We start from the raw sequence: 15,338 nt of genomic DNA on the forward strand, positions 1-15,338 counted from the left end.
ATATCTTCACACCGTGTTCTAGTTCAAAGCATATCTATCGAAACTAATAGGAGTATTTGATAAAATGGACTGAACCACAAAGTGCTTGCCTACGTATCCTCTTCAGGAATCAGGTCTGTCGTAGCTCATTATATGGCTAAATAGCATACTAAGTGGGGAAGAAGAGATGACCAGAAGTCGGCCTCCAGGGCGCCGCCTTTATACCTTGGCCATTAGGGATCTCCCTTTCCATTCCCATACTATTGTCATCCAGTTCTGGACCGATTCCGAAACTTACCTGCCCAGTTCCCGAACTACTTCGCGGAACTGACTAGTCAAACTAAAGGAACTGTCCTGAACTCGTAGGAATTGACTAGAACTGACCAAATCAATTCTAGAGCCATTTTCTTATGCTACATTCCATTTCTAATAACGATCCTTTGGTGTAATCTCACTCTACCACGTGTCCTTAGGACACTAGCGGAATATTAGCCTTACAAAGTTGTTCAAAAAGATTAGAAAATACAGAGGAAGGTTTCACAATGAAGTTTGACCAACACGTATGTTCTACATTGGATCCCAGAAAATAAGTCGTTTAATGTCAGATCCCTAAGACGGTGATCAAGGTTTTGTAATGAGGTAGAACATATGGAGGAAGGTTTCACAGCGGGGGTAGTTAGACAAGCACATATATTCTAAAAAATGTAGCAAACCCAAAAAGTAGAAGGCGTGGGAAGCGAGAAAAGTATGCACGCATGGCTAGATTAGTGGCTCGCATGACTTGAGTTGAGGATTATAGTGGATTTTTTTTTTATGGGTATTGAGTTTTTGATCTTTATGATTTTTAATGATGTTATCTGATTGTTTTTTGTTTATGATTAGGGAAAAATACAATTAGTACACACAATAATAGAAACATAGATAACTCTCAAATTAATAAATAACACGCATTACAATTTGTTTGAGAAATTAGAAAAACACCACATTTATGTACAAAAGAACAACAAAAGTAGAAAGAAATAGAAATTACATAGATATACATATTAGTTATTACTAGATGCGGAATAACAACATGACACAAGTAAAAGTGTCAACCGAGGAAGACCGTATTTGCATCATCAATGTCCTGCTTATATAACTTCTCTAATTTATCCATGAAAACGAAATGCAATGTGAATTTAGAATATGAAATGTTAGAGAAGAGGAGAATATGAGGTAAGGGAAATATGGTGGAAAATCCTAAATTTATAGGAATGAGAAAAAACCATTGGGGTGTCCGTTGGATATATGGTAGGAGATGACCATTATCGATTTGTTTGCAAATGGCGGTAAATAGATGAGCGTTAGCGGATGGATGTGAAAATACCACCGTTATTGAGCATCATAGTGACGACCACCGTTTTTTTTTTTTTTTTTTTTTTTTTTTTTTTCAAGTGGAAATTCTATTGTTAATGATAACGAGTTTTACAAACAATTAGGACAAGTATGCAACAAGTTGTGCCACAAGTCCTTTCTGAATGGCAAATCCAATCCTCCTAAATACAAACTCATTAGAGCCAGCTGTCATTATATTGCAGTCCATAACTTTCTGCAATCTCTTAAGGAGCTCAACAGATTGTTGTGCCAAGAAACCAAAAGTGTCAAAACTAAACGGAATGAAACAATGTTGGTTAGCTCTACAAGCCTCCTCATGTTTCTCAATCTTCCCTGCCACTGCTCTATTGGCTGCTTCCCAAGCCCTACCAATGGAGAGGCTCCAGTTACATCAACACACACATGCCTCCCCTCAAACCAACTGTAGATCAATACATCTGCAGGCCGAAGTGTAGATCTTCCCTCATTCGGATCATTGAGAAAATTCACGGGAGCCTCCTTATTCACTTGTACTCCAGCCCTCCAAAATGCATCACATAAAATATCTCTGACAAGATCATGTTAGTATTTGAAACCTGGAAAATGTCTACATTGTACTGCATGGTCCCTGAAAGCATCTAGTCTACTTTTTTGCAAGCGGGGCATAAACCACCATCGAGTACAAAGAAATCATGAGACATTACCGGATAATAGAATGATACTCCACCGGGCGCATACACCGCCCAAGTCCCTCCATCCGGAATAGCAAGTAGAAAATCATTTGCATGTTCTAACTGCAAGCATCCAATGGCCGCTTTTTGATAGCGGATAACACAAACTCCCTCTCAAGACTAGTAACAATCTTACCATAGAATGTTTCCACTAATTTTTTTGTGGTTTTGAGGGGCGGTAGCATTCACAACCATAGAATTGTGGTCAAAATCGGGTAGACAGAGACCCAATTCATTGCTAGCAACATCAAGAATCTCATCTGAAGGCACTGGGCCACAACTCCTAAGAATGTGGTTCTGAAGCTCAGAAGTCTGACAACATGAGGCCACAAAGGCAAAAGTAGAGACATCAGTAGCACAATAAATACCTAACCCACCAAAAAGTAATGGGAGTGTCAATAAACGCTACTACAAATCATAGAAGTTAGGACTATCAGAAACCATAGTACCTTGGAGAACACTGCGAAGATGTCGATCAAAAGTCTTAGCTGCCTCTCTGAAAAGGGATGGTGGACAAGTACGAATTGCAAAGACCAACTTAGAGAGCCCGCACAAGCACGTAAAATCATTAACTCACACTATGGATCTTATAATATAGCTAAACGGTCCATCAAAGTCATAACCTTTTCAACACGCTTGGGAGCAAGGCCCATGGCAAAGAATGATTCAGTGCTGACCGCACCTCCAAGCAACCTGACCCCTACTGAGGATGGGACAATTCTGAAGGAAAGAGACCCGGACTGGAGCGACATGGATCTAGTGATGGCCAAAATATCTCAGTTTTAGCCACATTAAGAACCAGCTCGTAAGAAGGACCTCCTTCCTGAATCATACCTAAAGCTGTCGCCACCTATTCTATATCTCCGATTAAAGTCCCGTCATCTAGGTGCCAAGCTTGTAGGAATAACTGACAACTGGATTGGATCTGTAGAATCAAGGGATGCAACACCAGTGCAAAGAGAAAGGGACCCAAAAGGGTCACCCTGCTGGACCCCAGTAGCAAACCTTGCCTTTCGCTTGAATTCCCTTCCCTATAGGCTGACCCCTTTTGCTAGCTTGCCTGGGCTCTTCAATTCATTACTCTTTCAATAGGGAAGAGCAGCATTCAATATGTATTACAATACGATAACTATAATTAGCTACTTTCTATAGCAATTCCTACTTTTCAGGCAGCAGTGATCGAATCGGTATCTTGAATTGTAAGCTCTGCTTTCTCGACTGCTGCTCCGTAGTTGCTTGTTGAATGTTTGTAGAATCTACCTTAGAGGTTAAAAACACTGATGATAATAAAGATATTGCTAAAGAAGCTATAACACTCGCTATGGTTGGTTACCTTATTAGTATTATGTTTAATGCTTATGTATAAGTGATGATGATTTATAAAAGTAAAAAAGAATAAAAAACAAGAAACATCTAACGCACCTTCCAGTGGGTAGCTCTCAATGAAACCTACCCACTAGAGGTGCTAGAGGTGCTTTAGTTACTCTCCCCATGAATATAGGAACCAAAAAAGCTTTTTCTGGGCACTATCCTTCTTTGATCCCCCAGTGTATCTTGAATGTTCACTACAACAGAATTGTAAGGGAAAGACACATTCTGGTGCGTCTTTTCTCATGAAGAATAACACAGGCAAAGTGTCGGACTGTGACCCATTTATTGGGCTGTCTTTTATTTTAAAAGACGCATACAAAAGTGTCGTCTGGCTCACCAAATTGCCTTGTAAAATGACGCTTCATTGTGTGTCTTTTTATAGCTTTGGGGTTTTTTTAAAAAAATAACACAAAAACTTGATTGTTTAGGCTCACAAGAGCTTTCCTGTAACTAATAACCCTGCAGTAACCTTCCAAATAAAGCAATGACAAGACACTAAAATATTATATGAATATCAAAATGAGCATTCCAAAACATTTGTTTTGTATGTAGTTCAATCACCTAGTATTGAGCTAATTGAATCACCTATTACAACAATAAAAAATGTTATTTTCCTACTAAGTTTCGCTTTGCTAGTTGCCTCGATCTAAATCCTCCACAGCTCACTAAATGTACAAATCCTCCACAACTTGCTAATTGCACGCATTGCCATTTTCTTCACCTGATTCACAAGCAACATTTTAGATTAATAACTTCAACAACCAAATCCAGTTACTTCATCAAATAAGCTTATGATCTATAGGAGTGGCCAGAATTTAAAGGACAATCAGTTTTCTTGATTTCCGTCTTCTACATACACGACCAGCAAAAACCAAAAAATGTAAAACCCGTGGTGTATGCACAAGGAAGTAATATAAAACCGAAGTAGGCATAGGTCGGTCCAAATGTAGTTACAAGGTACTATATGTAAAATTCTGACAAATAACTCCATAAATGTAACCTAGAATCAGATGGTGTATATTCTTTTTCACAGTTGTACAAATTCTCATGCATGATAGCTCACTTATCACAAAAGACACTATTTAACTAACATTGAACTAATGTAGAAAGCTAAAAAGTTCCCTAAAAAGCTAAAAGAACAAATTGAAGCACGTCAACTAAGATATATAAAAGTTATTTCTCAACATGCCAAATATAAACCAAAGACAAAATAGATTACATTGAAGACATAAGATAACCTGATCATAAAAGGACAGAACCAAAGCTATAAACACACACCAAATAAAAAGATAGTTTATATAAAAATAAGAGATGTCCACATTCAAAATCAAAATTTGACATAAATCCATAAAAAGAGTACATGCAGACTAAATGAATAATAGAACCATGAAGAAAGTGGCAGTTTAGTATTTGTATATATATTTATCACCTGAGCAAGGATTCTCTTTCTTTCAACAGTTTGAATGAACTGGTCACCAACTTTTCTTTGAAGAACATCATTAAGTAAACTTCCAAGTAATCTACAATCATCTTCAAAACTCTGAAACGATATTTCCTCTGCAATATCATCAGTAGTGTCAGTCATAGTGCAAGCTAGCTAGTTTCTTCACTAAATTGATTATGAATTACCATTCTGAGTTCCAGCAAGGGAAGTATATAGAAGTTACCGACTTGATCAGAAAGTAAAATGTTTTCATGCACTGACACAACATTGAAATCCTAAGAAAGTAATAAAAGGAGATGAAACACCAAGACCATACTAATTGTCAAAGATATTGAGTTATATAGGAGTAAAGATAATAAACAACGTCATACCTAAATAAAACGAGTAAAAATGGCTGGCCATTTGACTTTTGCAGGAAAATTTAGCTCTCTAAATGTCTTTTTTGACCCAAACAATCTCTCGCTGCGACTGAGGACAAGAGAAACTTGGACATTGTACATTTCCAGGGAGGAATCGACATTCATATCAGCAAAAACATTCGCTTTTGTTGCTCGTCCCTTTGCAACCACTTCCCTATGCATGTTCAACAATTCACACAACTGCATACCATGTGAAAAGTTTCCACAGGATTGTGTATTTCTTTGGTTCCGTTACCTAGAAAAACAAATATACATTAGCAAAGAATATCAAACTAAGCAAAAAGCACTTACGAAATCCAGCCAATGTAAGTTAAGTAGAGTACACTAGATGTTGATGTATCAGTAACAACGCTCTTTGTACATTGATCTTTTATTTCCATCATGATTTGGGTGAGCGTAATCATATGTTTCTTTATAGTCCCAACCCACTCTTCAACCATAGTGCGATGTTGAGTCTCTTGGTGAAGCTTCTCTTTAGCAGGACCTGATGCTATGAGAGAAGTTTTTGACACACCAACACCCATACCAAGCACACGACCATATTGATTGGGACCACATACTTGTGCAACTGGATCATTGTCTAAGTCCAAGTCAATGCTAGATGGGTCATCTTCAATTATAGCATTAATTCTTGCCTGTTACAATAGAAAAACACCTGTGAATCTATTGTCTAAAGTTGTATTGAATCAGAAGTTCAGAACATATTCCTTACATTCTATACTCATCCCTTCTATGAGTTATATCTGTGCATTGCTATTACAAATATGCCTATAATATCTACGCAAATATACAGCAGGAAAGGAGACATACAACAAAAGAGTAATTAGAACAAGAGAAGGTACAAAACAAGGCAAAGATAAGAAAAGAACCATCCCTCTCCAAGCAAGAAAAGAACCATCTTTGCGTGTATGGATAGCCATGTATGAAAGTGTTCGGGTGATCTTAACATTTGGATTCTTCTTTTTCTGGAAAAAAATAAGTATACAATAACCGATTTGGAATAGAAACTGGTTTTATGACTTCACATAAAATGAGATGTAAAGGAACATAACAAATTATGGATGGTTCTTTTGCTCCCTCCTCCCCCGATGTATGTAATGATTTCAAGGCTTTTCTTGAGTTCTTGCCCACCAAGCGCATTCGCTTCCTAGAAGGTTTTGCTTCATTATCTACAAACCTGTCCCAATCTTCGTGCTTCACTCCTTCTGGGCAGTGCCTCTTCCTTTCATCGTCATTGTCATACTTGTCATAATGTTTAACTCGAAGCCGATGCTTGGACTCCCTCCAAGACTTAGCAAACTTCTTGAGTTGACATTTCTTGTACACTTCAGCAATACCATACTCATCCTGCACAACATATCATTTACTTGAGAATAACATTTACAAATCCATTCACTTTATCAAGAACAGGGTTCACTCTCTTGCTCCTAATAAAAACCATGCACCAATGTAGAAAGACAACAAAATTAATATTAAGAACTTAACATCGTAAACTAACCTTAATTTTCTTCCAAATCAATCTCTTAGTCGGAGAAGGCACATCCTTAAAACTTTCATAAAATATAGGACAATGGGTTTTCGCGGTTCCACCAAGTGCACTTGAATAGCTATACGAATCATCTCTAACTGCTTGTCCATCCACATCAAATTCAATTTTCTTATTTCCTATATAATCACAAAATCCAATCACTTTAAGTAAAGAACCCAAAAATTATTTTCGTTCATTCCATGAAAAAATGCTATGCGTATGTGATTGAGAGAAAAGTTTATGTACTAGAAGATTGTCCATCGTGTTGGCAAGAAACTTGGAAAGCACTTGATGACGACCCTGAAAAAGATAAAGTATACCCATTCAAAATTCATTACCAGTAATTAACTTTAAAGAAAAGGTTAAGCTTGTTTCTCAAAATTCATTACCACCAAGTTGCTCAAAATATCGTGATATAAACGAAGGCATTGAACCTTGATGGCACATCCTAGCACCTGATCCTGAAATTGAGAATAACTTTAAGCGATCAGGTAATGGTAACTTAGCGAGATTTTTAGTCGTAAGATCAGGTAGGTGTTTCACATAGTTTTAGACTATATATTGGTCAAATAAATCAACAAAAGGAAGATGTATATAATTTAGACTATATATATTGGCCAATTAATTTTCAAGCACAGAGCAGAATGGATTAGCCGATGAATCGGACTTGCATGCTCCATTTATCTCACTTCCCTCTCAACATATAGTGATCCTTTTCCCTTTTCGGCATTTCTTGTACCTTGGTTTTAGCCCTTAACACAAATTCTTAGTAGATAGCATATTTAATGAAATTTATTGACTTTATCAATTTAGTAATGAAGATACCTTTGTCGTTGAATTGATAAATCGTAATCCACAATTTTCATTTCTAGTCAACACAACATATATTGAAGCCTTTTCTTTTCAATTCTTTTTAGATCCCTTGCTTTGAGCTCTTCAAAGTAATAATGAGCTTTAGTAAACGACATTTTCATAAAACTTGTATACCTTTAGTAATGACATTACCTCTCCCTTGAAGTAGAATTATATATTCTTTGATTCATATCTCCAAACCAAAACATCCTGTTTTGAAGCTTTATCCTTCTTTGCTTTCTTACTCATTTTGCCGGTGCTCTTTATATAACACAAACCGTTAGTAATCGACATACTTCATAAGCTTATACTTTTTTTAGTTAATGATATTACTTTTGTCATTTCTTCATTAATATCTCCAGGCATAACAACATGTAATAGAGAGCTTTTTCTTTCTTAGCCATTTTCCTCTTTTGCTTGGGCTCTTTGCATAAAAACAAAACCAATAGTGAATAGCATATTAGATTTGACACTTAGTGACTTTCATATATTTAGTTATCAAAATATACTTGTGTGCTCTAAAGGTCTGCCATATCCTAAATAAATGAAAGAAATTATTCACAATCTTGTAAGTCCGTAATAGTATAACAAATGAGCAGGATGTACAATAACAACTGCTTCAAGATGTAAAAGGAGTATAGGATTCAGATTTTAGAGATACAAGCTTAATTAACTTGAATAGCAAAAACAGCTTTTAAATTATATGCAATCTATAAACAAGACTAATACAAACATTGCCCACTTTCAAAACAATCTAGCATTTATCCAACACCAGAAAAAAAAATTGTGTACTCAATGGTTCCTACTTTTCAACAAATATAAGAAGAACTGAGAGCAGAGAAATTAAATCAGGTACTTATATTACTAATTACTTAACAAACAATCGATTAAGTATGCAAGGGATTGATAGCAATTAGATACTTAGATATACACTTGTTTCATCAAATATAAACATATCTAGACGAAGCAGGAGCCCTAACCGATCAAAACTCGATTTCAAAGCTAAATCAATTTTCAGATTCAGTACAAAATATGAACAATGACAACAGATTGGAACTACATACACTTGATTTGAATAAAAACAACAAAGCATATCACAATTAAAGATGATAAATCAAAACCTGTAAAGTGAATTTCAATCAAAACCTGTAAAATGAATTGAATCCTGCAGTTTGATTGATAAATGGACTGAAACAGATGTAACAATCTACAAGAAAATTTGAATTATCACCGTTGCTTGTGAGCTAAAGAAATGAGAGGACGGTGAATTAAATTGAGAGAAGAACCTTTCAATTTGGAGATTCTAGGGTTTTTAATTTCGCTGAAAGGAGGAGCAAATCGCTCTCAGGAAGTAGGAGACACAAATTCGAAATGAGGTAGAAGAAAAAATAGAAAAAGAAAAATCAGCTTTGGCGGTTGAAGAAAAAAGCCCAAATGTGTTTTTGGCAAATTTGAGAGGGAAATTTGAGAGAACCTATGTATTTGGTTGAAAACCTTATCACGTGATGTTGCTCACGTGCATGAGTGAACAAACGGCCCATGAAATTCGAAATAAAGACGCATGTATACGTGTCGATAGCAAAGACGCTTAAACAGGGTCACTTAAAGTGTCTCAAATATGCTGATTTGGTGTAGTGGTTCTACTTCTCTTTATGATCATTGGACTGAGAAAAACCTTGTCCTTGTTGATGCATTGGCCTGAAGCACTTTGGTATTTGTCTAGAAGCTTTACCAGATTCTTGACACATCATTAGGGTTGTATGTAGCCATCCCCCAAATATAACCTCACAGGTTGACAATACAAGTACTCTACCTAAGGGTCAATAGTTGGGCAATGGATATGAACCTCTCTCAACATGGTAGTCTGATCAACCATGTTAAAAGCTTTCTGAAAATCTACAAGCAGCATCGAAAGAGAGGTATTGTCACTGTTAGCATACACTATATGGTTGACATCATGCAAAATCACTTCTACTCCACCAGAAACACCAACCCCATACTGAAAATCCTGTAGGTACTCTACCACATCTTTGGAAACTCCTTTCATTGCAATCTTGGAGTCCAGACGCTGCCAAACTATGCTCACAGCTATAAAACAAATACTATTATCTGACTTAAAAAGTGGAGTAAGCGGACCACAAGCAATGAATTCTGCTAACGGTTGTGGACATCGTCCTTGTAACCAAAGATTCACCACAGGGGTCAATGCATCTAGTAAATCAGATGATATAGCTGCTAGAACACCACTCATAGTATCGAACAAATGATGAGCTCGAAGACCATCACAACCACAAGAAGTCCCTTTTCGAGCTTGACCTAAAACATGACAATAGGCGTCTCTCTCTAGTACTAAAAGGGGATCATGAAAAGGAATAGTTAGTCTTATTGGTGGTTGTCGCATCGGGTGCTTCTCCTCTAATGCACATATGCTCTCCGCAGTATTGGAGGTAACTCCTAATGATGACAACACTTTTACCGCTATAGAAAAATGTCCTTTAGCAACTTTCTGCAAGCATCGATGCACATTCTGAGTGGGGACAGATCTCTGGGGTGGCTGGATTGAAAGAGGCTCTATTACAGACTCTAAGAGAAGAAACATCCCACCAAGCTCATTCTATGTCGTCAAAGCATGGAGAATCTGTTTCTACTGAAGGTTTTTTCTGGCATCATAACGACGTTCCTGATGATTCTGTGGTTGAAAAACTTGCAGACTATAGCGTGACAGAAGACGGAGACGAACCCAAGGCATAACTGAACCAGGATCAGCCATAATATCCTAGAGAGCAGATTTAAGTGCAGCAGAAAAAGCCAAATGACAAGCACGTGGTATACTTTTCACTGTACAAAAAGGTATATGGAATGTGCTATTAAGTAACGTCTCATTAAGATGCAAAACAACACCAAGCATATTAGGTGTATCACCGTCACCCCCCGTGTTGTGAATGTAAAGGTCCCGATTGTTATTTGGGCTTAGAAATTTGTGGTATTCCTATAATGACACATACGGGTTCTCCACTCTCCATCAAAAGTAGGTTCTATGGTATCATCCGGATGACGACACGGTATACCAAGTGCATGGATGCAAAGACAGATGCCACAAATCTATTTGTCTAATGACTTTAAGGAGTTCTCTAATGACAAATACAGTTCACAATCATCCTTAATTTTATCTTGTACCCTTTTGATACTGAACTGGCAATCCAAGTGTTGTTTATCAAAATGTGTGAAAATGTAGGGAACAATAAACCCATTTCCGTTCACCCCATTGGTGCATCCATGACGATCCCAAAATGTGACTGAGAGGGTGAGACCTTTCTTCCCTCTCATAGCCAAATCACATCAGCAGCTCAGCTCAACAAATCCTAAACACAAACAAATCCCCAAACATGCAAATCCAAAACCCCAAAACCCGTTGGACAAAACACAAAACCCAATACAAACAAATCTCAAAACCTGTTAAAAAAACCGAAACCATCCAAAACCAACTATTTTTTTTTTAAATCTATTTTTGAGTTCACCGGTGATGGTGGTGGTGGTTGGGATAGGTGGGGCAGGTGCAAGGTAGAAGGTTGAGGTTTTATTAGGGGATGTTGGTGGAGGCGGAGGGTGGTGGTGGTGAGGGTGCATCACAAGTGGTGCTGCAAGGTTTTGTTTTCCTATTTTTGTTGTTTTTTTTTAGAGATGATAGTCGGGTGTTACGGTGTAGAAGGTGGTCGGAGTCTGGTTTTGAGGGTTGGGGAAGGTGGTGGTTAGGTTTATATTTGGGGTTTATGGGGAAGGTGGAGGTTGGGGTTTTTTTGGGGAGAATGTGTCGGCTTTGAAGTGGGGTTTTGAAGTGGTGGTTGGGGAAGGTGGTGGCAGGTGATGGTGGCGGGGGCTGGCGTGTGCGGCGCTGGGATTTGTTTTTATCGGCAGCAGAAGAAGAGCGCTGGAGGAGAAGAAGAGTGCTGTATTTTTTTTTAAGAAGAACTATACAAGCGATTTTTTTTTTCAACCTAGAACACCATTTTTTTTTTCAAATATATAGAACACCAATTTTTCAACTATGGGATTCTTAGGATAATAAATGTTTGATACCCTTTCGATGATGAAATAGGTCTAGAAGTCTCAATTTGGCTACATACTTTGACTTGATTCTTAGAAATCTGAGTTAATTAGAGTGTAATAGACCTTGCATTAATTTTTGAGTATCTTTGCTCGAATCTTGCATTGCATTTTATGAGTAATGAACTTCTGGAATCCAAGTGTCAGATGAATTAACTAGACAAAACCTGTGAGTCTGAGCCAAAAGCCTACATTAATTGTGAGTGAATTTTCTTGAGTGATGACACCATGGATGAAGCTTTTTCGAGTAAAGAGATGCAAACTTCTTCTTGCTAGATCAGCACAGAGACACCTAGGTAGAATTTAGGCATTCTTTGACCATTTTAGCCTGATATATCCCACCTATATATGTCATTTCCTTAGAAGCCCTTTTGAAGCCTTGCTATTAAGCCTTTTTCTTGTGAACCAAACTTCTTAACCCATATCTTTTAACACAAAATATACCCTACCTAAGTTGTTACTTAAAAGTTAGGATGACTGTGAAGAAAATAAAGAAAGTGTACTCAAAGTCAATTGCTTCCTTAATAGAAAAGTCAGAGTTTCAAGATATTGCCGCAAGTCAATTAAAATTCAAAATGGCAAGAAGATGTGCCTACTTAAAAAAATCAAAAAATAAATTTGGGCCTCCTTGAAATTTACAATTTGAAGAAACACTAAAGTTCAAAGTTTCTCTAAGTAGTTGTGAAGACCTTATTCTCTTAAGTAATAGCTATTTGAAATATCCATTACTTTTACGGTGAACCCTACCTAAGCCCCATTACAACCCATTTAAGACCTCTAGCTTCCTAGGCTATGTGTGGTGTGAAAGTAAGAAGATGATATGATGATCGACCTCGACTTCTTTTATTAATATTAAGAGTGTAAGGATTGAGTGTGCCCTCACACACTAGAGAGACCTTGACTTAGAATACAATAAATATGAGTGATATGTGTCTATGACACAATCGCTGAGAACCCTATTTAATGATTCTTTCTAAAGATACCAGAAGTGAAGTTACTCATACATAGCATTGCATCTTTTCATAGCAGAGTACTTATATTGCTTAATGCTTGTGTTTATTGCATTTTTATTAACTTTTGTGTCATGAGAATAAAAGTTTATTACCAAAAGAGATTAACAGATTTTGCTAAGATAACTTAGGGTGATAACCTAGATAATAGAGTCTTTGTAGTCTAATTTAGAACACCGGAATTTTGTGGTTATATTCTCTGCAAACCCTCACGAGACAAAACTCTTCCTCTAGGGGTAACCTTGAGGTTTAGCGACTTGTTGCACAAGCTAAGTGCAATTGTGATTCCTGCGAAAGTGAGTTAGGATTTTCTTTTGTTTTGTTTTGCTCGAGGACTATCAAAATGTAGGTTTGGGGGTGCTTGATAAGTGTTTAAAATTGTATATTTTATATATAGTTTTATTGGCAATTTATAATATCATTTATGTTTAATTGCGTATTTTTAACGTAAAACCATACATTTGCTTTATTCCATGACATTATGCACATTCTTTGGTCATAAAAGATTATTTGCATATATGTGCATGTCTTTGGAAAAGTCTCATGCAAAATATGTTTTATTCATTTGGTTTAATATTATTTTGTAGGAAATAAAGATGTTGGTCAAAGCATAATCAAAGCCCGAGTCCATGAGCCAAAGAAGATCATTTAAATAACCAATAAGTGAGAGCTCATGGAATAAATTATGCTATCAAGAATAGAAGGAAATGTTAGAGAATTGATAATTATGGAAGGAAATCAAGAAAGGATAATTGCAACTACTACCATATATTTTTACCATTTTCACCACATTAAATATCCCCATTTCCATTAATTATTTATTCTCTTAATTTTATTTTATCAAATCATTCCTTAATACCTTATATTTTTGCCACCATATATATTCCCCCATATCCTCTATATTCTTGCCAATCACTATATTCCTAATTCGAAACCATATCATTCCATTTTATTCTTTATTTTATTACCAATTTATATTTCCTTCCTTCCTCATGCTTTGATAATATCTCTTCCATATTCTATTTCCTAAATTATTTTATCTTATATTTTCTTCCCATATCCCAAAGATTATTTCTATTTTGTGTGAAGATATTATGTGTACAAAGATCTTGTTAGTGGAAGCTATAAATAGAGAAGAGAATTGATATTGAAGAGACACCCATTCTACATTCATTCTAGTATTCAATTAGTAGAAATTTTGTTTTGTAGTTTTAGTTAATTTACTTAGTGAGGAAAAGTTTTGAGTGTGTACAATTTGCTCTTGTGATTACAATTCAATAAAGAAATCGGTTCAAGCTTCAATGATTACTTTATTTTATTCCTTTATGCATTCTTTAAGCTTGTCAAGCTAAAATCTCCACCCTAATAGTGGAAGATGAATACCCCAACATGAAGACTTAAATTATTTTTAATATTTCTATATGTTTCAATTTTCCAATATTTGTTTGTTTAACACGTTCCAATGATGCTCTTCTTATTTAATATATTAAGACATTTCATGAGTTCTATCACCACTTTGGGGTATTTCTCATAGTTCATTTATTTCTTTATATTAAGCATGATTCATTATTGTTTAATTCACTATCCTTGATGGTTAATGCGTTTTTTTTTTATAAAGTGATTTTCCATGCTTAGATAGCGAAAATATCAATGTTAGAAGAATTGGAGGACATATATATCTTAGAAATTAAAATGAGACTAGCGTCTATAAATGTTGTTTTAATTGAAAATCATTAATTGAAAATTATTCATCAAAATTTTGGCTAGCGTCGTAATTTTATGTAGTTTTAATATTGGAGAATGAACATTTGGAAATATAAAATTTATCTTTTCTTTAATTAGGGTTGAAGTCTTTCATCATTAGGATTTCTTCATTCATTAATTTCTTGAAAAGTAATTATTTAGTTCAATTAGTTAAAATATTTAGAATTAAATTGTCATTCTTAGTTTAAATTAGTTAGCAAAAATCTAACAAATTGTTTTAAAATCATTCTAGTTAGTAATTGGTTCATCAAATTTCTTATTTCTGAATTCTCCACTTCAAGATTGGGTTCAACTCTAACTTGCTACTATTATTTTAAATTGTTGTAGGTTAAGAAATATATTTATTGATTTGTAGGTTCTAAAGCGACAAAAATTTGTCTAAATCAAATGGAGCCATTTGATAAGAGTAGAATTTTGGGTTCTTGAGAACATACTTATCCTACCATTATCAAGATGTAAACTACTCTCTAAACACATGTTGATATATAGGAGAGCAATCTTGTTCGATCTACTTTTGTTTGCACGTACTTGAATACAAATCTAGACTGAACTAAACTATTCACTAATGATGAGAGTAATATTATATGATAAAAATAGTAAATTTAAGATGCTAAAACAGTGATTTAAAGATGAGAGAAAGATATAGAGAGGGGTAATCCACCACACGATTCAATTGGCTATTAGTTTAGTCATTGAATCGATTTTCTTGATCCCTAGTGAATACCAAGTTATAAGCACTAGCATGAGAGATTATCACCCTTACAAATCTCTTTGATGGGATTT

Source organism: Coptis chinensis, chromosome 1, assembly GCF_015680905.1.
Source record: "Coptis chinensis isolate HL-2020 chromosome 1, ASM1568090v1, whole genome shotgun sequence".
Taxonomy (NCBI): domain Eukaryota; kingdom Viridiplantae; phylum Streptophyta; class Magnoliopsida; order Ranunculales; family Ranunculaceae; genus Coptis; species Coptis chinensis.